This window comes from Cervus elaphus, chromosome 32 (genome assembly GCF_910594005.1).
Source record: "Cervus elaphus chromosome 32, mCerEla1.1, whole genome shotgun sequence".
Classification (NCBI taxonomy): domain Eukaryota; kingdom Metazoa; phylum Chordata; class Mammalia; order Artiodactyla; family Cervidae; genus Cervus; species Cervus elaphus.
Genome location: NC_057846.1, coordinates 24,639,461 through 24,662,013, shown reverse-complemented (window position 1 = coordinate 24,662,013; position 22,553 = coordinate 24,639,461).

Sequence of the window (22,553 nt, the reverse complement as noted above, 5' to 3'; positions counted from 1 at the left end):
AGGAAGTAGGGATTGAAAATGAAAAATACCTAAGCAAATTTGTTTAATATAACACTATCAATATAGTGAAAATAACCATTTGTACTTTTGTCTGAAGATGTCAAAGAATTTTGAAAACATCAGTTCAGTAACCTTCACAAAAACTCTGCAATTTAGATTAAGATAAATCTATTCCAAAGCAAACCTTCTTTCCATGTTGCACATTTTCCATCATAATAGAAAAGAGTCTGACATGTGTCCCCAAGTCAAACATAACAGCCTAGACCTTTCAGTTGTTAATAGGATAATATATATATAAGTCATGTCTGACTCTTGAGATTCCATGGACTGTAGCCGCCAGGCTCCTCTGCCTGCGGAGGAGTTGGACATGACTAAGCAACTGAACATGCATATGTTAACTATCTCAGTAAAGCTGGGGGAAAAAAACAACAAAAAAATTTTGCAATAAAATCAGCTGAACCACTATTATTATCCAATGAATAATTTACTGAGAGTTGACTCTTACGACTCCATGGGCTACAACCCACCAGGCTCCTCTATCCATGGAATTCTCCAGGCAAGAAATACTAGAGTAGGTTGCCATTTCCTCCTCCAGGGAATCTTCCTGACCCAGGGATCAAATCTGGGTCTTCTGCATTACAGGCAGATTCTTTACCAACTGAGCCACCAGGGAAGCATATATGATATACATATGCACAAATATATTCACATATTACAAATTACGAAGAATCTGAAACAATGAGCATTTAAGGTCTTAATGTTTTTTAAAAAGTTTTCTTCTAAACCCTTGGCTAGGAGCAGGCTGGAAAATGATTTTGCTCAGGTTTGCATTCATTTCATTTTTTGTTCTATTTAATTTGGCAGCATTTGGTGCCCTTCCCTGTATTTCATCCTGCTCTCACCCTAGGGTAATTCAATGACCGACAGCTTTGTGTACCAGCCAATCCCTTCCTCACATTGGGCTTTGAAGCATTGCTGCAGTGAATACTCAAAGCATGTAAACTTCTTCTAAATATTCAGACACCATAATCAATGATTTGCCAATAGCTCAAGACTCTTTTTCTTTCTAATAGCAATGCTGAAATCCCTTCAACTGCTGGAAGCACAGGGGATAGTTTTCTCTGATACTGTCCACAAAACACTTTCCCTACCTGTAGAATATTTCAGTATCTTAGACTTTGGAAGAGAAGACCCTCCAGATGGAGGGTTACCTGAAAGAATTTCCCCTGCTACATACAAAGTTTTACATCTGCAGTAGTGCTTAATAAATCCTCTTCAACCACCAACCAAAGTTAACTAGATCTACCTTCAGCATCCCTGATAAATTTCTATTTCATATCACTTCTGTGGAACCTATGTCTGTCACATGATTTACTTTCCTATGCTTTCCTATGCTTCCATTGGAACAGTCACTTTGCAAAACAAATTTAAGTGTGCACATCAGTTTATTTAAAAATTCATGGTTAGGATGTACTATTTATTTCATACACATAAATATTGGCCACTGTTTATGTATGCTGATGTAACACTGAATTTTGTATTTATGCTCCATCAAAAAATTTTGAGTGTCTACTCTAGTGCCAGCTTTGTTCAATGCTAAACAAAGAAAACAAGACAGGAAAAAAAAAACAATTATTTTATCTTACTGATGGAATTAAAATTTTACATCTGCATACCTTTCTATTTACTGTGTTTTTAAATTTTATTTTTACTGAAAGTTGCCACTTTCTTAAAAATAGAAAAAAATCAACAAATTGATCTCAAATAATATAAAACTTCTTATGTGAGAGGTTTATATACTCCAGGCAAGGAATTGGAAGAGACTTTTTCTGAGGAGTCTTAGAAAAGAGATCTAAGAATAAGATGTTAGTGGTTTCCAGAGAAGGAGCCTAGCCAGATTACCTCAGTGTTTTATTCACCTGGATGGAAAAAAGTATAGAATCCATGCAATAAGAACAGTATGCTAAGAAAAGGAATAGTGGGAGATTGTGGGAATAAATAAATCAGGGGAAAAAAGCAGACAATCACTAGTTCCAGTGGCTGAAAAAATGTGCAGGAAATTTTTTTTTTATTTTGCATATTACACGGCTCAAATGTTAACTGTGTTTATATGATTCTAATCCTGTTAGTCTGAGTATTGATATTGATCTAACCAAAATCATCTAACATTACCTTCTATTGGGTTGAAAGGGCCGGAATTAGGAGAGAAAGATGGGGAAGAGATTACAAAGAGCTAAATTCTCAGCTCCCATTTTGAGAAATCAGTAGTTAATACCTAAAACAAACAGGCAAAAAGTGCCCAAGAAGTAGCAAAAACACTGTTAAATATCAAGATTCAGTAATATACATCTATTCATTAGAGACACGTCAGTAAATAACAAAAAAAATGTGTCAGTTATGAGGTGAAAAGTAGTTGTTTCTAGGGAAAGAAAAATGAAAATGAGGGTGATCAGGGATGATGACTTTTCTAACAAGTTTTAAAGAGTTAAGAGTGTGTTCATAGATAAATTATACAAAGTAAAACCAAGTTAGGACCTGTTAAGAATATAATGATATGCCCAAGAATTGTTCCTCACAAGACAGAGAGCAGAGATAGGAAGCCAGTGCTCTAGCTTTTTCTTATAAAGATACTAATCCTATTCAGGAGCGCTCCACCCTCGTTATCTTATTAACTCTGCAAAGCTTCACCTCCTAATACCATATCAATGGGGGTTGAGATTTCAACAAACAAATTTGGGGAAGACACCAACATTCAATTCATCAAATGCACCCACTGCCATTTTGCTGAGGGAATGGCTTTCACATGGAATCTTGCCACTCTGATCTGGCTCTTTCACTTATCAAAGATCACTTCCACAGCACAACAGACGAGGGGCTGTTATTTATAAAGAGGCCTGCTGAAGTTTCCACAATCATGGGGCGAGCAACCCACAGGAGCGCTTACAAAGACTGCACAGAGCCATACCACCATTTCCCTTTCTCTCTCTGCACAGCTCCTGGACCACCTCCAGGCACCTCCGTGGATGTACAGCCCTTCCTTGGCTCCAACCTCCAGGGAATAATGGTTTACAGCATTACTTAGAGAACCCACACACAGACTTCTAAGAACAAGCAATAATGAAAATACAATGGCAGTCTAAATCTAGATTTTGAAAATAAACAGTTCTCAAAAGGAAGTAAGTTCTGCAGAGAAAGCCTTAACAAGAAAATTCAGAGCAATTTGGAGCCATAACTTCTAACTTCAAAAGAGCTGTGGATATGTTCTCCCAAAGCAAACTCCGGGAGATGGTGAAGGACAGGGAAGCCTGGCATGCTGCCCTCCGTGGGATCGCAAAGATTTGGACACAACTTAGCAACTGAAAAACAACAATGCTCTTTAAAATGCAAGACTCCTTACTCTTCCTCACTTAGGTTTTTGTTTTTTTCCTAAAGCTTCTATTTCCTTCTTCATAGTTACATATACTTAGTTTCAACTAAATCTAGACTCATCACAAAGAAATAATAAAATTCCTGCCATCTCATCCTGTATTTCCTTGTGTTAGTTTCATCATTTTATATTTATTTCTTTTTTCTACATTAGGTTTTATGCTCCTTGAGAGTGCAGATCATGTGTTATACTTAGAAAACATCTGAGTATAGATAGCGCGCGCGCGTGTGTGTGTGTAGGTGCTAATTAATTCCAACTACATTTATAGCAATTCAGGTAAAGAAAAAAATTCATGTGCTGTAATAATACCACTCAATGGCTTACTTCTTAGAAGATTGAATATAAGTTGTTATATCACGTTATCCACTATTCTAGTCTTGAACCCATGTCATAACATTTCAGACCTAGAAGGGACTTCAGAGACACATTAGATCAACTCCTTAATTCAAAAAAAACTTTAGCCTAGGAAAGTTAAGATTGCAGATCAAATGGTCATAGTTTGTAGCATGACCCTACTTTCAGAACTAGAAGACAACATTCTTCCCAGCTCATGCTGCATTTTTCCTATAAGATTATACATTCAATAAGTATTCTTTGAACACTTCCTGTACATGTTCCATGCATTCAAAATAATATGTGAACTCAGCCTATAAGCAGCTCAAAGTCCAGGGGTTGACACCTGTTACTACTAGGCATACCTTGAGATGAATGCTCAGAAGACTTCTAGAGCTGCTCTAATAATAGAAAACCATGTAAAACATTAAGAGTCAATCCTTCTAACACACACTTCTTATCTTGGGAAAAGCTGTTATGATTCACCCAGAATCTATCTATACATTTTTTTTCTCTGAAAAATCTACCAATAACCCAAACATTATACCAGTTCAGAGTGTTTACATTTCTGAAGTTTCAAGCAGGCAAATAGCGCTTTTTGTAAAGTATACTTATTTCAAGAGGTAGTGAAATTATCAATTTCCTGCCTCTGAAGATTGGTCTATGGGCATCCATCTCTTTAGTGCTTACGGGAACCACCTAAACATTAATCTCATTTCTGCTCACTCAAAAACAAATTGACATTCAACTCTATTATTCTCTTGGCTATTCATCATTACTCAAAAACTTGAAAGACATTACACTCCATGTGTCTTTCCAAATACATTATCTGACCTACACTTTCTGGAACTAAAATTTATGATGATCATGATGTCAATATTGATATCCAGGAGATTTATATGTGACATGTAAATCATGGCTTAATATTTACAAGTCTAATTAGTATCTAGATAATTGTATATCTGAATAACCAACTATTACATATTCATATAGATATGTGTATATTACATATATATAACATTACCTTGACATCTCAGAAAAATGATGAGTCTAAAAGAGAACCCAGCAGCATAACAATAAGATTATAAGTCATGATTAAGTGGAATTTATCCTGTGAATGTAAGGGTGGTTCAACATATAAAAAGAAATGAATGTAATGCATCACACTAATACAATGAGGGGGTGGGAGGTTAATAATTACATGATTGCCTAAAGTGATGCAGCAGCAACATTCAAAAAACAAAAACAGGGAATACATGTAAATCCATGGCTGATTCATGTCAATGTATGACAAAAACCACTACAATATTATAAAGTAATTAGCCTCCAACTAATAAAAATAAATGGGGGGATAAAAAACAGGGAATAGAAGGAAATTTCCTCAACCTGATAAACGGCATTTATGAAAATGATCTCATACATATTCAGTGATGAAAAGCTGAAAACTTACAATCGGTAACAAGACCATTTCTCTAATGATTTTGTACACTAATCTAATTTTACCAACTAAAGTACAAGCTATTTAAGTGAAAGCAAAAGTACCTTCTACTTCTTTGCAGTTCACTTACATTGTGCTGGAAACAGAATTAATGTTTTAAAAACCACCTCGGTTTCTTCTACTTTGAAAACAACTGAATTTAAATCAGAATCTTTTATATCAATGGAAAATTCTTTGAAATGTTTTTGCACTTCTGTTCAGAAAAGTAAAGAATAGGGATTGATACATTACAGTGTCCTGAACTGAGCAGCATTCTTACTTAGACAAAGGAAATTTTTAAGGTCATTTGTTACATACAGTACTACCAAAGGAAAATTATTGACTTAGATATTTAATCTTTAAAATAATATCCTTTCAGAAGTTCTGAAATCACTAAGCAGAACTAGAAATAGTTTTGATGCAGTCAGCACATTTATTTACACACCCACTGTCTTAGTTCTTCAACATGTCTTTGAAACACTAAACTTGACAGTTTTTGAAAAGGTGCCTTGTTTGAACATAAAACTATGAGAACACCCATAATGTGGCTGTTTCCTTTCAAAAGAAGGAATGCAGGGGAATTTTTTTTCTGTTTAAACAAATGCTATTGTTTTATTGCCAATTTTTCTTTAAAAGTACCCATTAATGAATCCTGCAACCTTATTAGGTATTTTTAATCAGTTAACACCGCTGTTAGAACTTGTTATAAATTCCTACATACCATAAGAAAGTTCCACAGTCTTTAGTCATTCTTTGAACCTGTAACTACCTACCTATTTCCAAAATGCTGATTTAACGCTGTATAGTTTATTATCATAGGATTTCCATACAACAGAATGAAAATTACTTTCTTCAGTTTTATTTCATGAAATTGATAATAAATTTATGTTACACTGTCTCAGTATTTTTCCAACTTCTAAATCTCTACATGCTTATTAAATAGCACATTGAATATGCATTCCATTCAGTTTTATCCACTTAGAAACACCAGCAAATGCCCCTCCAGCCTGCACAGAAAAGGGTCTTCTCCCCAGAAGTTAGAAATTTAACTCATTTATGTCAATCTTACAGAAATTCTAGTTTATTTGCACTACTGTGCTTTCAAAAACCTAACATTTTACTGCTTAGAATTCTGTATTATCCAAAAAGTTTTGATATTTTAAATGCTCAACTGATTTGTTATTGTAAGAAACATAAAATATGACCTGAAAAAAAAACTGTAAAAAAATTCAAAGTGCTAGATTAGCAAACTAGAGCTTAATGGAACTATTATTTGCAACATTTATCCCATCAAAAAATAGTCTATTACTTCAACCTACATGCATGTATTTTCTATTTTTCCCTGTTTTGATTCACAATCATTTCTCTGTCATCTATGGTATAACCAAGGAATAACCAAAGACAGACAGACAACTTATAAAGCTAAATCCAACATCTGAAAGTCATATTTTTAACCCAATGCTTAATGCCTTTTCTCATTTTCTCAAAAGAGAAAGATAAATGAGACTGATAAATTAGAATTTAGGTCACTCATTATCACAAACTTAGCCACAAAGTTTGTTGTAGATGTTGTGTTCTCACTGAAATGAAGTGAAAGTCACTCAGTCATGTCCAACTCTTTGCAACCCCATGGACTGCACAGTTCCTGGAATTCTCCAGGCCAGAATACTGGAGTGGGTAGCCTTTCCCTTCTCCAGGGGATCTTCCCAACCCAGGGATCGAACCCAGGTCTCCCACATTGCAGGTGGATACTTTTACCAGCTGAGCCACAAGGGAAGCTGTGTTCTCACTGTGTAACCAGTATTATATTAAATAATCTGAGGAACATAAATGAAAGAAGATTCAACCTCTGTCTGTGCGGTGCAAACCCCCAATTTATATTTGCCGCTATACAAACACCAGGTAGATAAAGATGTGCAATGATACTGCCAAAACAGAAATCGGAAAGGAGAAATCTGGTTCCTAAATACAAGTTTTCTACGGGTATTTTCAGCAAGTAGACTACTAAAAGCCCATCAGCCCAAATCCCCCTCCTAAAACAACTGAGGGCAATTAAAAGATGAAAATCTATTCACTTACTCATCAGAAGGGTATGAAAATTACCCCACAAGTAGATTTTGGCTGCAAAACACATGAATCATTCCCAGCATGCACCAATCTTTCCCGTTTTTGATAGAACATTAACTTGTCCCAGTAGAAGGAACTCTCCACACTGCATATTGCTTCAAGGGTTTTACCTTGAATATTCTAACTAGTAGCCCTTCAATGTCCGGTAAGTAACATATCATCAATCAACACTAGCAATGAAAGTCAAGTATGAAAAGAAACTGAAACATTCTGCATTTATAAAAAACTGAGCAACCATCCATCATGTGTCTCTGACTCTTGGAGGAGCAGCAACTACAATAAATTGGGGTTCGGCAGGAGGGGAAACAGGAAGAAATTTTGAAAGAAACAATATCTATACCCACAGGCTACTGGAAGAACAGAATTTTCTTAAAAACATTAACTAGAAAAGATGGACACACCTCGACTTTAAAATCAACTAATCTTTACATAGTAGAGTTTATTTTGTTTACTAAAGATTATGAAAGACAAAATAATGTAAAATATGCTAAAGGCAGTCTCTTTCCAAAACTTTCTAAGCTAATCATCAATATGAAACATGCATTATTTCTAATACAGCATAATGTACAACAATTCCCCCACAAAGACATACTGTTTGAGTTATGAAAGTGTTTTTCTTCTCAGAAATCTCATTCTAACCCTGGCCAACACCTGTAATTTACATGTTACTATACAAACCACAGTGAGGAGCCTGACCTATTATAGGTAAAACCTGTGTCATCGATGTACATTTAAATTAATACAGAAAATGTAATGGTCTGTAATCTAATTTTATACCACTTCTGAATTGTGAACTAGAGAAGTGCTACCAAACACATTCTACTTAGAGATTAAGGGGGCAAATATTTCACCGTCAACATTTTAAGCTGCAAATCTGTGTTTAAAAGATTTCAAAGCAACGAAGTAGACCATGACTTCATTTGTACTTACCGAGTTCACTTTTCAAATTCACTGAAAAACATGACTGAGAAACATCTTGTAATTTCTACAGGGAAAAAAAAATGCAACCACCATTCACTTCTCACTGAGTATATTAGAACATACTCATGCTTTATCCATCACCCCAAAACCCTTATAATATGTAATCCATAGTACACCAGAGAAGTTGAAGATGAATTTCTTTAAGAATAGAATCAAAGGAATTTACGGGGCCAGTTCTACATCTGGTGAGAATATTTGGCATAAGACCAGGCACCCAGAGCTCTTACTTGCAACAACAGTACAACAACATCACAGAAGTAGATGCTAGAGGAGATGTTTGAACTTGGGCCAGGAGAGATAATGGAGACAGAGAACAAAAGAGAAACATTTAAGTCAAAAGGTCTATTGCCAATTTGTCTTTCACTATAAAAGAGAGATAGTTCATGTGTAAAAACATTCATGAACCAGAAAAATCAAAAGGTAATTTTGCTCCCAGATTTGGGGATAGAACACAATGAAGACAAAACAAAAGATTTTTGATAGAGAAAAAGAAAAAACAACAAGAAATGCTTCCTTTTCAAAGAGTCTGAAAATTCCTTTAGACAAAATAAAAAACATGCAGTAGACCTATCACTATTTCAGAATGAGTTAAAGAAAAAAATATATATATATTTTCCCACAAACACTTAGAAGAAATGAAAAGTCCATGATTTTCATGATGAACACACAGCACTCAGCATGAGCCATTCAGGGTCAAAGGCAAAAGCTTATTATTTAACTAATTTTTCTTAATGCTTTCTTCTTTGAAAATTAACTGTATCATAATACTTCAAAATATTAATTTTTATTTAAACCAGAATAGAAAGTTCGCTAATGCAGTTATTTCCTAAACTACCCATAAGCACAATGGTTTTCTACTAAAAGGTGTGAATGTCCTCAGTGCCGAGAATGGCCCCATAAAATTGTGCAAATGGAAGCCATTGCCTTTTTGACATTTTATCCACTGCTGTATCTTAAATAAAAAGATGGGGATTGGAAATAAAGAGACACAGCCTGGAATGCAAAGTGTTGTATGGTAATATAGCATGCATTTATAAAAGAAAAATTACAGACATTAGAACATTCAGTGAGAAATTTTAAGGACAATTTGATTTGTCCACCAATTATAACATCTTTCTCATTAGAAACTATGCAATTATATATTATCTTTCAAAGATAAATATAAGAATCTTTTGGAACTAAACAGAAAGGTATGTCATTTTCATTGTATGACAAATTACTTATAAAATTTTATGAAAAAAATGAAAAAGCTGCAGAATTACTTTGCTCTTACCTTAGATTTGAAAACATTATGGAATATCAGACAGAGGTTTTTTCCCTCTATTTATTCTGGAATTTTTTCCAGAAGTACTTGGAAAAAACAATAGCTCTTAAACTTTGTAGTCTCAGGACCTCTCCTTTAATTATTAAAAAGTATTGAGGATGAGGAAAGCTTTTGTTTATATGGATTAGGTATACCTATGTTTACTGTGTTAGGAATTAATGCTGAGAAAATTTTAAATATTTATTGTTATGTAAATCAAACCATAACAACTTATTACATGTTAAGATTTATAATATGTATTTCAAAAACAGAGTGAAGAGTGACATTGTTTTGCACTTTGCAAATCTCTTTTGTGTCTGACTTAATAGAAAAGCCGAAAAATTGTTTTGGTTAAAGTATATCAACAAAATCATTCTCAAACAGATGTGTGTGAGGCAAAGGAAGAGAATTTTAATAATCTTTTCAGATAATTGTGGATCATCTTCTTTACTACTAGTCCAAAACTTGATAATTAGTAGTTTTTAAATGATAGATGCAAAATGGAATCTGAAACCATAGCAATGAAAGCTGTATACTCTGCTATATTAAAATCTCTTGCTCTATCTTAAACTTAAATGGAGTTTTTTTAGCCTAAGTATGTTTTTGTAATATCAGGCATTGCCATGTGGAAAATACTGATTTACTGGAGGTCTGCCAAATATTACCACATTCCACTATTCAATATTTTAAAAATTATATTGAGTATGTTTAATACTACCGATCTTATCAGAAAAGTCTTTGAGTATCAAGAAGTAGCGAAGTTCATGGGAGCAGACAAGTTTTTCCCAATTCTAATTTTCACTGGCAACAAACATTATTAGTTCATTTCCTCAAGATGACAATTCAATCATTTATTAAAAAAAAAAATCTACTCAATACTCAAGTTTGAAAAGACATAGTTTATCTTCCAGTTAGGCTCTGAAGTAAATAGTGTTCCTGAAGAAAGTGTCTACTTCATCCTGAAATTCAAACAACTGCTTGAGGACTTTTCCCCAGGACAACTGTTAAAATTCAGTAAGCAGCAGAAAAGCTTCATGTATATTTTCCACTTCTTCCTTTTCAATTCAGTCGTCATTCGTGCCCGAATCTTTGCAACCACATGGACTGCAGCACGCCAGGCTTCCCTGTCCATCACCAACTCCCGGAGTTTGTTCAAACTCATGTCCATCAAGTCGGTGATGCCATCCAACCATCTCATCCTCTGTTCTCCTCTCCTCCCACCTTCAATCTTCCCCAGCATCAGGGTCCTTTCCAATAAGTCAGTCTTTGCATCAGGTGGGCGAAGTATTGGAGTTTCAACTTCAGCATCAGTCCTTCCAATGCACATTCAGGACTGATTTCCTTTAGGATGCACTGGTTGGATCTCCTTGCAGTTCAAGGGACTCTCCAGAGTTTTCTCCAACACCACAGTTCAAAAGCATCAATTCTTTGGCGCTCAGCTTTCCTTATAGTCCAACTCTCACATCCATACAAGACTACTGGGAAAACCATAGCTTGGACTAGATGGACTTTTGTCAACAAAATAATGTCTCTGCTTTTTAACATGCTGTCTAGTTGATCAAAGCTTTTCTTTCAAGGAGCAAGTGTCTTTTAATTGCATGGCTGCACCATCTGCAGTGATTTTGGAGCCCAAGAAAATAAAGTCTGTCACTGTTTCCATTGTTTCCCCATCTATTTGTCATGAAGTGATGGGACTGGATGCCATGATCTTTGTTTTTTGAATGTTAAGTTTTAAGCCACCTTTTCACTGTCCTCAAGAGGCTCTTTAGGTCCTCTTCACTTTCTGCCATATGGGTGGTATTATCTGCATATCTGAGGTTCTTGATATTTCTCCTGGCAATCTTGATTCCAGCTTGTGCTTCTTCCAGCCCAGCATTTCTCATGATGTACTCTGCATACAAGTTAAATAAGCAGGGTGACAATACACAGCCTTGACATACTCCTTTCCCAATTTGGAACCAGTCTGTTGTTCCATTTCCAGTTCTAACTGTTGCTTCTTGACCTGCATACAGATTTCTCAGGAGGCAGTTAAGGTGGTCTGGTAGTTTCAACTCTTTAAGAATTTTCCACAGTTTATTGTGATCTACACAGTCAAAGGCTTTGGCATAATCAATAAAGTAGAAGTAGATGTTTTTCTGGAACTCTCTTGCTTTTTCTATGATCCTACAGATGTTGGCAATTTGATCTCTGGTTCCTCTGCCTTTTCTAAATCCAGCTTGAACATCTGGAAGTTCACAGTTCATGTACTGTTAAAGCCTGGCTTGGAGAATTTTGAGCACTACCTTGTTAGCGTGTGAGATGAGTGCAATTGTGTGGTAGTTTGAGCACTCTTTGGCATTGCCTTTCTTTGGGATTGGAATGAAAACTGATCTTTTCCAGTCCTGTAGCCACTGCTGAGTTTTCCAAATTTGCTGTGCATATTGAGTTTATCAGTTCACAGCATCATCTTTTAGGATTTGAAATAACTCAACTGGAATTCCATCACCTCCACTAGCTTTGTTTGTAGTGATGCTGCCTAAAGTCCACTTGACTTCACATATTGAAAAGGTATGTGCTCAGAGATTGAGATTGCTAGAATTAATTTTTACGGCTTCATCAAGAATATTCTCAAGTGAAACGTGTGTGTGTGTGTGTGTTTAATGTGGGTGTAGGGCAATGAAGAATACAATAAATACCCCCACATATTGGTGCCATGACCTTGATCACCACTAAGGTGACAGCAATTTTACTCACTGTTGTCTTTGCATAATTAGTATTAATACAAATAGTGGAAAAGACAAGTAATGCTTTAATATTACCAGGAAAACTGTTTTGACTCACAGATCCCCTGAAAGTTACCCTCAAACAACCCTCAAAGGATCACAGTTTTAGAACCACTGAGACAGATAAACAAACCTTCAGTGACATTCTTCTAGGATCCTCAACATGGTCTATATATTGACTTTCTAGGTAAGGGACACTCCAACAAGAAACTCAACCACAGAGTTAAGGAAAATGCAAGTTTAGTAACAACTTTTTCTCAGTCAAACCCTCAAAATAACTCAAAAAACTCCTTCAAAATCTCAAGGAGCTCCTGCTTTTTTGTGTTTTCCTCTCAACCTCAGACGTGTTTATGGAGAACTGATTTCAAATGGTGCAAATCCAGGAGAGAGAGGACAAGAAACAGGGAATCTAGAGGGAATATGCAGAGGTGATGGAGATGCTGCCATTAGGAGTTATTGTACAAGGCTATTTAATATCTCAAATATTTTATTAAGTAAAAAAGTCAATCAAATTACTTCAGTGGTCACTTCACATTCGACTAATCTCTGATTAGACTAGGTGGAAACATTTCTTGTGTCCAGTTCATACGCAATCACTTTCTAGTTAATGGAATCCATTATGGTTAAATTTTGAGTAGAAGCTGAATAAGAAGCTTATTCTGAAGCTGCCTAAGAAGCTGAATATGGGAAAGTCATTTTGCATCCTTGTAATCAAGCACAGCATTTATTACAGCTATCTTTAGAAAACAGAAGAAGCTCTAAGGAAATTTCTTCATATCATATTTAGGAACAATTAATCCCCACTAGACTATTTGATATTATATACTGCCAATACCATCATTCCAGAGATTCACATTAAACATTTACTATATGTGGAGGGGGGAAAACTGTCAATATGGAATTTCTCTTTACTCTGTTGAAATATTGTGAATGTCTATTTGACCCAGTCTGAAGCCTGGCTATACCCAAACAGGTCTTTGGGTTGATTTTCATGCCAAATCCACCCACTGTATAGTATTTCAGTTATCTTTGCTTCATTGCACACTGGAAAAAATGTGTGCAGAATCTTGAGCAAACTGCTATAACAGGATTTGTAACATTTGTGATGTGGATTACATTTTAAAGTGGTTTCACAGGTAAAGCATACAGGAGAATGACTGTGAAATCAAATGATGAGAAACACTCATGATTCTACAAGTAAATTCTATGGAAAATTAAATTGATGAATACTAAATTATAAAAATAATATTCCAAATTGTTTCCTAATTATATAGAGAAAATATTATAATATCTGCAAGGAAGAATATTTTGCATATCTAAGTTTAAGCAGAAGTCTTGAGAGCTAAGGGTTATTCTTTCTGATATTAAACAACTTTTGTGACCTAAATAGCAACTTACCAAAGAACTTAAGAGAAAAACTTCCTTTATAAATGATATTAAATATAATCAACTTTTTTATTCCCAGAATTCTTTATGTTTATCTAACTGACAGACCAGAAAAAGTTCTCCATGTCACTTCAAGATTTTTTTTAACCCTCTAGCCTTTTTACATATGTCAGGAAAAGTAGAGGGAATAATATCACTTTTCAATCAACTTAAAAAAAAGTTTTTCTTAAGGTAGTTATCCACTTCAAAACAATTTGAAACTTTAGATTTATTCATTTTCTCATTTTTCCTTTCAATTTGTAAATGAAAATGAAGTCTAAGTGTCTTTTTTCCTACCCTACAATATAATTTGACAATGAAAACTACTTAAAACATTTCAAATATATTTAGTATACTGAGCAAAATCTCATATAATATATATGTACATATACATAAAAACATATTAAGCACAGTTTCATTTTTTTTCTTTATACTTGACACTTATTCCAATTCTAATTAGATATAAACTGCTTCACAGGAATCTTTAGATATTTTGGGTCTTCATCTCTTCTCTTTGTGGCATTGAATCTTTATTCTAACAGAATATTTCTTTGACTATTCTCTAAAGGGCTCACATTGAAATTTATTCAACAAGGACTACCACAAGGTTGTAGATGTTTGACCAGGAAGATTCCCCAGGAGGAGGAAATGCCAACCCCCTTCAATATCATTGTCTGGAAAATCCCAAGGACAGAGGAGCCTGGCAGGCTACAGTCCATGGGGTCACAAGAGTCAGACACAACCAAGCACATAAGCACAGTCACAATAACCTCTACAGTCTCTCAAAAGGATTCTACAGATAGCTCCCCAATAATGGCATAATCAGAAACTTAGACGAGTGGAAGTGTAGTGTGCAAGGAGTAATCTGAAGCATAGTCAGAGTCATGAGAAGCCAAATTAAGAAGACTAAGTTTCAGCATAAGGATAATGGAAACTATCAAAGCATTATAAATATTGTTATATAATACTTTAAAATATTTCACTGTTATCAATGATAACCGTCACTCAGTTGGACTTTATAGGAATTATACAAAAGTTATAATCCCTGTTGCCCAAGAAATACATTATTGAATACCTTCATATTCTTGCTGTTAAAGATTGGGTTATCCTAGAGCCCAATGGCAACCTACTCCAGTATTCTTGCCTGGAGAATCCCACAGACAGGGAGCCTGGCTGGTCCATGGGGTCTCAAAGAGCTGGACACAGCTGAGCGACTGAATGACAACACAGCAGCCATAGGAGAGGGGTCTGCTCTATTATATATATTATACACTAGACATATATGTATTATATAATATAGAGATATATTAGAACCAACTATATCTAATGTGTTAAAATATAAACGCATATATGTTAGAACCAATTCTAGGCTTAACATCTGCTGAAGATAACTCTAGACTCCACAGTGAATTAGATTCATATGAAGCTCTACTCAAAATTTTGCAGCCAAGACCCCCAGATCAGTCAACAATGAACAACATCCAAACAATAAATATTTATGGAAAGTCTACTGAACACAGGATTAGTCCTCTCCAAGGATTTGCAATGAACAATCACAAACCAGACACAGAATCTTGGAGCTGAGTCAAAACTAGCAAGAGCCTTAAGGAGTCAAAAAATGAGGTTGAGCTAACAAGAACTTTTGCCTTTTTACTATCAGTGGCTATCTTCAGGATTAAATTTTCTAAATATAATCAATTTTCTTCCATTTGCCAATCAGTTGAGAAATAATAAAGGATTTGCTGTGTGTCAGGCATATATTTGCTAGGTGACAGGAACATAGAGGAAAAAATTAGATCCTGCCCACTGAAGCTCAAAAACTAATGAGGAAGGCAGACAATAGAGAAATTGTAAATGTGATTAGCACAATGGAGTATTGAGGGAATGTACATCAATAGTACCTAATCATTTGGGAAAAGAAAGAATCCTGGTTTTAATCAAACTAATCAAATTCTCCAAAACACTGAATAATATTAACACAAATAATGATCACATCACAGTTAGTTCATTGTGTATAATTCTCTGAAACTGGCTGTTTCCAATTTTCCTCTAAATTTCATTATTTTGCATAAAAATGCTTGAGGGTGAGAATTGCTTTGAACTGTCTCTTAGGCTCTCCTGTTCAAAAATGCAAGACTGAGAATTCCTAGGATGCCATTTTGACCACCCAGTCCTGTAAATATCTCTCCTTAACTGATTAGAGGTCAGATCTGGCTCCAAAAATCTTCCAGACCATCTGTCTTCCTCAGTTCTAAAGAGAAAACCTTAGACCAAATTCTTGGTTTTCTCTCTTTCCAACTCTTCACATTTGCAAATTTGCTTTACTCATGAATAATGCAGACTCAGTCAAGTATTATATCTTCTCTGGTAAGAACTTTCATAACTCTTCATCACAAACAGGATTATTCCCGGATGACAATTACAACAGTAAGTTATTACGCAGAACATCATGTGAACTCAGTTAAATGAGGTGATGTAAACTAAACGAAGTAAATCGAAATTAACAAAAAGGAAAGAAAAATGTCTTGAGGAAATGAAACTAAAAGCACAAGTAATTTGCCAAAGACACTAAACTGTATAAGTAACTGTTCAAAGGTATCGGTTATAAGTTGAGCACCACTTTCTAAATTATTTAACCTAATTGTACTAAAAGAAAAAAAAAAAAGGACTGTCTGGGTATCCAATCACTACAGGAATTTTAAAATCATCTGATGAAGTTGCCTGAAACAGAGTGGAGAAGAAAGTTAAGATACTTATTTACTTTCCCTACCTCAGCAATACACTTGGAGCCAAATCATTCCAACATGTGTACCAGAGTCTCATTTTAGATTTTTTTTTGGTGCATACTATTTTTAAAGTCTTTATTGAATTTGTTACAATATCACTTCTGTTTTATGCTTTGGATTTTTGGCCACAAGGCATGTGGGATCTTATCTCCCCTACCAGGGATCAAACCTGCATCCCTTTGCATTGGAATGCAAAGTCTCAACCATTCAACTACCAGGGAAGTTCCCTAGATTCTTCTTATATGCATACAATATAATAAAATCTTTGTCATTCTTTGGCTATTTAGTTTAATTATCTGACAACCAATCATTTTTCATATTTTTCTTAAGCATTTTGTTTTCCCCATTCTTATATCATCTCTTATTTAATAAAATATTCTTGGCGGGGGTGGGGGTAAAGAAGTTAGAAATCATTTTGGAGCATAGTAAGTACTAAGTTTTGTCCACATTTCATTTCTTTAAATTTTTATTTAATCTTATTGCTAGATGTAGACAGACAGAATTCTGTTCCAAAAGAAAGGAACATTTTTCTCTTTCCAAGATATTAGAGCCAAAAATGGTGACTAGAGATGATAACTGGTCCAGAACCAGCACTGACCTCTGCTGTCCCTTCACAACAAGAGAGATCTCCCCACCAGGCTGCCCTAGATGGAAGTTTAGGCTGTGGTTGTCATTGGTCACCTCCCTTGTTGTTGTTCAGTCGCTAAGTTGTGTCCGACTCTTCGCAGCATGCCAGGCTTCCCTGTCCTTCACTATCTCCTGGAGTTTGCTCAAATTCATGTCCACTGCGTCACCTCCCTTAGTGCCTGCCTATTTCCCAAGTCTGATTCTTCAGCTATTCTGACAATTCTGTGAATTAACCAACATCCTTTCAATAAACCTCTTTCTGCTTTAAACCAGCCAGAGTTGGTTTCTATTTCTAGCCACAGAGTGCCCTGAATAAAGCAAGGAGATTTATTGGACTTTCAGACCATTACATTAGTGTACTATTTCCTGGATGGTGCTGGATGGTGCCCTAAATTTATAACTTACACATATTTCTCAGGAACCAAAAGTAACCGGTAAAATAGAATTGGACTCATTATACTGGATAGATGGCTCTCATTCTAACACCAGACTTCAGGTTGTCATAGGAATTCCACTTAATAACCCTGAAGTTTAAAAAAAGTAATGAAAGAGGTACTTTTTTGAGCTATTGGTCTTCCCCGGTGACTCAGATTGTAAAGAATCTGCCTGCAATGCAGGAGACCTGGGTTTGATCCCTGGATTGGGAAGATGCCCTGGAGACGGGAAAGGCCACCCACTCCAGGATCCTTGGCCTGGAGAATCCCATGGACAGAGGAGCCTGGTGGGCTACAGTTCATGGGGTCACAAAGCGTCAGACATGACTGAGTAACTAACACTTTCACTTTATTTCCAGCTATTATATACCTGGGTTGAATTAGAAGCTTTCCTGGAATTGGGAACAGTTCAGTCCAAATTCACTGGCTCTTCTATAAGTAAGCTGATACCAAAAGAAGACTTAGGTCTTTAGTACTCTGATTAATTTTCCTCATTTCATCCATTATTGAGTAATATAACCTGAGAGAATGTATTCCTCCACCAAAGAATCCAATTTTAAGTTAGGTTTACATAGCCTGGAGCTTCCCTGGTGGTGACTCAGATGGTAAAGAATCTGCCTGTAATGTGGGAGATGTGGGTTCAATCCCAGGATCGGGAAAATTGCCTGGAGAAGGGAATGGCAACCCACTCCAGTATTCTTGCCTGGAGAATCCCATGGACAGAGGAGCCTGGAGGGCTACAGGGCATGGGGTTGCAAAGAATAGGACACAACCAAGCAACTAACACTTTCACTTCACTTTATATAACCTAGGAAATCTTGATACAAAATACTAAAATTATTGTCCTATTTCAGTTACAAAAACACTCAGCTGTGAACAGCAGAAAATCCTATCATGAGGTTTGACTAAGAAACAGTGTATTTGATACATTAACAAGGAGTCTAGACTAGCCCTTCTCCTCAACAGTGCCATCAGCAACCCAGAAACCTCCCAGCTCTCTGCTCCTCCACTTCTAGCATGTGGTTTTTCCTCCTGATGGTCATGGTTGCGAGATGTCTTGGACATCTAAATGTCACTTTTATGTTCAAAGCAGAAAGATCACACAGGGGATAAGGCAAAATCCTTCTCCTGGGAAAAAATTAGTTTTTTTCATCTGAAAAATGAAATTCTCTCCTGAGGAACTTCTGACTTCCTATTATTGCACACAGCTATGCTCATGATCTAGAAAACTTGGAAATCCAATAGTTGCTTTCCAGCTCCATGGTACAAGGAGGTAAAGGATGAAGTAGTTCAAATGAGGACTAAATGAATTAGCACAAATTTACAGTATCAGCCATGTCTCATGACCTAGTTTTGATCGAGCAGATTCAGTGATTCTAAGGCCTCCTTGGAAATATGATGAGATTTTTGGTTTGTGTTGTTACTCAGTCCATAAGTATATTAAGTAGAGCATTGTCCTCATTTTGAAGTACACATCGTTCACATTTCTCTTTAGCTAATAGTCTTATTTTATTTGGATAACTGTCTGCATTACTTATCTAGTGCTGAATAACACATATACAGCAAAAGGTAGCAGCTCACAACAGCAAACATATACTGTCTCACTGTTTCTGTGAGTCAGGAATCTGGGTGTGGTTTCACAGGGTGTCTTTTCTGCAAGGCCTCTCAAAAGGCCACAATCAATGTTTGTCAGCAGGGGATGCTGTCTCACCTAAAGCAAAGGTGGTACCCAACCTTTTTGGCACAGGGACCGATTTTATGGAAGACAATTTTTCCATGGACCAGAGGTGCGAAGGGTGGTTTCAGGATGATTCAAGTATATTCCATTCATTGTGCACTTTATTTCTAATCTAATGCTGCTGCTGATCGGACTGGAGATACCAATCCATGGACTGGAGGTTGGGGACCCCTGCCCTAATGGATCAACTGGGGGAAGTGGGCTTTAAGTTCATTCACGGCATTTTTGGTCAAATCAATTTCTCTCTGGTTGTGGCAAACACCTCCTTTGGTTTCTAGCCAGGTGGCCTTTCCTTAAAGTGTCACTGATAGCAGGTAAATAGCTTCTCTAAGAAGAAGGTAGAAAGAAAAGGAGAGCAAGACAGAGACCACAGCTTCTTCATAACCTCATCTCAGAAGTGATATCTCATATTCTTTTCCACATTCTGTGTACTGGAAGATGGGCATTAGATCCAACCCACATCCAAGGTAAGAGAATTACACAAAGGCATGAAACCAGGAGAGCTGGAGATGACTGAGCGACTAAACACACACACACACACACACACACACACACACACACACACACACACACACACACACACACACACACACACACACACACACACACACACACACACACACACACACACGAAACCAGGAGGCAGGATTCATTGAAGAGGCAGTTTAGAGGTTACCAACATTACATATATCATCTACGTAAACAGGCAACTGATTGTATGTTATTATGAGACTTGTTCTCTAATCCGAGCAACTCATGTATTGCTTGATTATATCTTGCAAACACTGAGAAGAATTTGGTATTACAGTTGGAAACTAAGAAAAATATTTTCTTAAATTCTAAGCTTAGCTAAATTTCAACTAAATAATTCTTTGGAAAGCTACTAACCAGATTCACCTTAGACCCTCTTCCAATTCCTAAACTACATAAAGGATTGGATTCTTTATTATGTTAATTTGTGAATTCATTTAGAAATGTTATGACTATCAATAATGTCTTATATTTTATATTTTCAAGTTTGGTATTAAGAAGTACTGTTGATTTGAGATGTCTGTGCTGCTGTGGTACTTAGTCGCTTGTGGTGGCTGACTCTTTGTCACTCTAGGAATTATAGCCCACCAGGCTCCTCTGTCCATGGGATTGTCCAGCCAAGAAGACTAGATCGAGTTGCCATTTCTTTCTCCAGGGGATCTTCTGGATCCAGGAATCAAACCCACAGCTCTTATGTCTCCTGCATTGACTGTTTCTTTGCCACTAGCACCACCTGTATTAAATAACTTTGCTCAGTTTTATAAATTCTAAGTTTCTCCATTGATTTTGCTTATTTTTCTAAAAGGTCCCATCATCTGTAAATAAATGAGATTTGTTGCTCCCCTTTGATTCTTATGCACCCAATTTATTTCTCTTATTCTCTTGCATTAACTAAGATTTTGAATATTATGTCAAATATTTGTAACAATTGGGAAAATCACTTTTCTTTTTTCCATTTTTAAAGGTTATATAACTACAGCTTTTTCAATGGTTATGACTATTGCTGGAGGTTATGTACTTTAATAGAACATCTGGTATTGAAATATCATTTTCTTTGGGAAAAAATATATTCAATTATTATGTATGTTTTAAATGCTATTAGAGGTAATTGAGTTTGAAAGCTTTTTGTTGTGTAAGATAGAAATTACCTGTTCCTTGAGTTAAGTAGAATGCATATTTAAAACAAGTTGGTATTGGAGCTGTTTGGGGCAAATAGGTATTTGATTATATTTTAATTTCTTCCTGATAAATATTATATCCAAGTTTTTTATCTAATTCTGTAACAATTTTGTATTATATATAGCTCCAGAAGTTCATTAATTTAATCTCAGTTTTCAAATTTTTAGCCATTCTGTCGTTCATGATAAACTCATAATACTTTTGTTTATGAGAAACTCGTAATACTTTGATCTCTATATAAGGTTATCTGCAGGTCTTTTAAAACTATCTTTTTGTTATTGATCTCTAATTTTATGATTTTGCCTTTATAAAATTTGAGTCTTCATTTATAAATACTCATGTACATGCAAAAAGAATGTGTATCCTATGTTTCAGAGTATAAAATTCTATTTACATCTACCAATTTAGTTTACTAATCCTAAGGCTTTTTTCCCTCAAATATTCTAAATTCTCCCGTTTTTCATTTTTGTCTTCTTGATCAGTTTTTTTTCTCAGACATCTGTTAACAATACTAATTACAGTTGTTGATCTACCTACTTTACACTCATAACATCTTTTTTCATAATACAAGTATTCATGCAATTATTCATTCATAATACAAGTATTTTTCCACCCTTTACATTTTAATCTTTATTTTCCTAATATAAATAACATTTATATCTTTTACTTATACTATTTAACATCTTAAATTGCATTTTGTCTGTTACTGAAATTGATCAGTTTCCCATTTTTTAACTTTTTCAATTTTTCTGTTTCTTTTCATCTTAAATTTATCCTGTAGACAATGTATTGTGGCATCTTATTTCCACTGAGTGTCTCACTGATTTGATGTGCATGTTTAATTTCTTTACATTTACTTTAATTACTGTCATGACTTACTTCTATTTCATTTTTTCATGTAATTATCCTTTATTCTTATTTAATTTTTTCCTCACCTTCTGCCTTTCATTGACTAGGCCAATTTTTTCCATCTGGTCTGAAAATTAAAATTCAACTTCTATTTTTTGGTTGCTAATGTATTAAACTTTATAATTTATTTTCTTAGAGCCTATTAATATCTATCTTTTCCCCTTGAACAAAAGGACCTCAGTTTTCCTCAAAATCTCCTGATCTCTCCTTGTTCCTTACTTCTCACCATATATTAGTATGATCTACAACTTTTACTTAGATTATTATAAAGCTATACCATACAATGTAGTAACCCACAAACCACAGATGATGATTCAAATATAAATTCCTTAAAATTAAATAAAATTTAAAGCTCAGGTTTTTTTGCCACATTAGCCACACTTTACATAATTATAGCCATATATGGCTAAGGACTATCAGATTGGACAGCAAAAATAGAACATTTCCATCAAAAATAAAGGTCTACTGGATAGCTCTGTTATAGATATATACAAATAATTATACACACTTTTTG